The following is a 2,737-nucleotide window of genomic DNA, read 5'->3' on the forward strand; positions in this document are numbered from 1 at the left end:
ACTCTACACACCTTTAATTACTACAAAGTATCTATTATATCCTTCTAGTTAACTTTTAATTGAGCCGTATAATATGTAATTTTCTTCTCTTATTAATGGAAATTGCGCCTTTTTTCATTAAAAAAAAAAAAAAAAAAAACCATAATCATTTTTATTTACTCCTAATTGACCCCAACTACTAAAAATAAATCCATAATTTTCCATGAACTATCCATAAGCAATTAATTAACTTGTCTACATATCCTTTAGGATTACAATGTCTACTTAATGTTTAATTACCTTAATTAACTCGTGAATACCCCTAATTAACCCTGAGTACCCCCAAATTCGTAGTAATTAATCTCAATTACCTTAAATCGATATGTGATTCATATTAAGAAATCTATAAGCTAATTTGGTGATGCGGTGACCTCTCCCAATCAAAAACAAAAAAGTATGGTGCCCCTGTCCACCCAAACCCTAAGTTAGTGTTATGTAATGATCTCCCACCCTCCCAATCAAAAACAAAAAAATATGGTGCCCCACTCCTCCCAAACCCTAAGTTAGTGTTATGTAATGATCTCCCACCCATCAAAAAAAAGAAAAAGAAAAACCTCACTCATCTTTGAACATTAGACTTTTATTGTAATATGTTGATTTGAGCAATTAGGATTCAAGTGTATTAATGTGTGTTGGTATGTTACATTCCATTTCTTCTTTTTATTATGGATCTCAATAACAATTGATGGAGGGAAACACTTCAATTGCTGCTCTCACTAGAGAAATAACCTCCACCATGATTATTCCACCAAATTGTTCTCTAATTAGATGCATTGGGTGATATTCACAAACATTTTCTAGTGACTCTTTTTAACTAGAAGAAAATGCAAAACTTTGCCAAGCCATCATGTAAAATTTTTATCTCAAAATCTTATTATGTAGTAGGGTCTCATTTTCATCTTTCTGTTAATTCAATCCAATGCTTCATAATTTTCATTAACCATGGTCATAGGGATATGATACTAGTGTAATTGTAAACACGATTTTGATTGATAGATGTAATAGTGTACTCGTCATTGGAATATGTTGACACCTAATCCTCAGTGGTTGGGTGAACCCGGAATGTGAACAGTCATCAAGAAGATGAACTGATCAGTCACATTCATGTATATAAACAATAGCTACCTAATGAAATATACGAATCAGATTTTTGCCTAATTTGGAGTTACTCCTGGTCTGACATGGTATCAGAGCCAGTCCTAAGAATAGTCGTAACTCCTCTCATTGATTCTCTGTGCATGAATACCTGAGCGCTGCCTCTGTCCTGCGTCTCATTGGTTGTCCTGCGTCTCATTGATTCTCTGCGCATCGGTTTCGCTGCCTCTCCACCCCTGACAAAGGCTCAGATCCCAGCATCGGTTTCGCTGCCTCTCCACACAATTTTGGTTGTTTTCGCTGCCTCTCCACACCGTATACCTTGCTGCCATTACGTTGAATCCCGCTGCGTTGAAACCCTCTCTGGTTAATACTTCCTTGCTCCACAAATCGCCTGACCTGGTACCTGTACAAAACAAATGTTTTTGGAGTGCAGTGTAACATACAAGTATGCGGTACACTCGTTTAGAAGCAGCAGGGACGAGTGGTTGATTAAAGGAGCGTGACCTGCAATGTTGACATTCATAACCACCGAATACAGAAGAAGACTTACTTCCCTTGTCTGATGGGTGTCCCCTCCAACTGCCTTCACCTCGATTTTCAGTTTCGTAATATTCAGCACAGCAACATCGAAAGTCCGTCCGCCCAAATCGAAAATGAGGACGTTCTCACCATCACCTGATGCATAAATTATTGTGTCAAACCCATATGCAATTGCAGCAGCTGTCGGTTCATTTAATATTTGCAAGACATCCAAACGATGGTGCAAAAGGGCAGAAGCAGGTCTGCATTAGCCATAGCGTAGGGCTCCAAATGGAAACGGGTTTGAAATTTGAATCGGAGTGGTATCGGAGCTCTCGAAATGGCTTCTGCCTTACTGTCTGCTCTCTATACAGAAGTATTTTCGGTTGAAGATATTGTGAATGGTTTTTGGAGCTGACGGAACAGGCCTGAAGAACGAACCTGAGATGCCCGACATTGCGTCCGCTCAACACTCGATTTGTTACTGGAGGGAACGTGGCCTGAGCTTGTTATCCTTAACTCATCATTTATTATTTGAGAGCAGTTTTGTCATCGCTTATTATTTGAGAGCACTGTAATTTATTTGAGAGCAGTTTTGTCATCGCTTATTATTTGAGAGCACTGTAATTTATTTGAGAGCAGTTTGGATTCTGTTTGTCATCGCTCACGACCGCAAGGATATGGTATGGTAACTGATTTGGTATTGCGCGTTTTATTCCATAAGTATTTTTTTACAGAATGCATTCAATCATCTCTATGGTAGGGATAGTTCTCACTGGTAAGGAGAACTATCCTGAATGGTCCCGGATGATAAAACACACCCTCATCTTCAATGAGTTGTGGAAGGGAGTGTGTGTCGGAGAAGGAGACAATGACCCAGTACAGCCTACATCAGACAAAGAGCTCGTCATTTGGGATAACAAGAACAACAAAGCATATGCATTAATCACAGCATCTATAAATGAAGAAGTAAGTCGCCATATTTCATCATATTCAACTGCCTTTGAAGCTTTACAAAAGCTCAAAGAACTCTATGACTCACATTCTGCACTTGAAGTTGTTCAACTCATGATTAAACTCT

The sequence above is a fragment of the Pinus tabuliformis genome, chromosome 4_1, assembly GCF_031772625.1.
Source record: "Pinus tabuliformis cultivar Carrire ecotype Pingquan chromosome 4_1, CPIR1, whole genome shotgun sequence".
NCBI classification, from domain to species: domain Eukaryota; kingdom Viridiplantae; phylum Streptophyta; class Pinopsida; order Pinales; family Pinaceae; genus Pinus; species Pinus tabuliformis.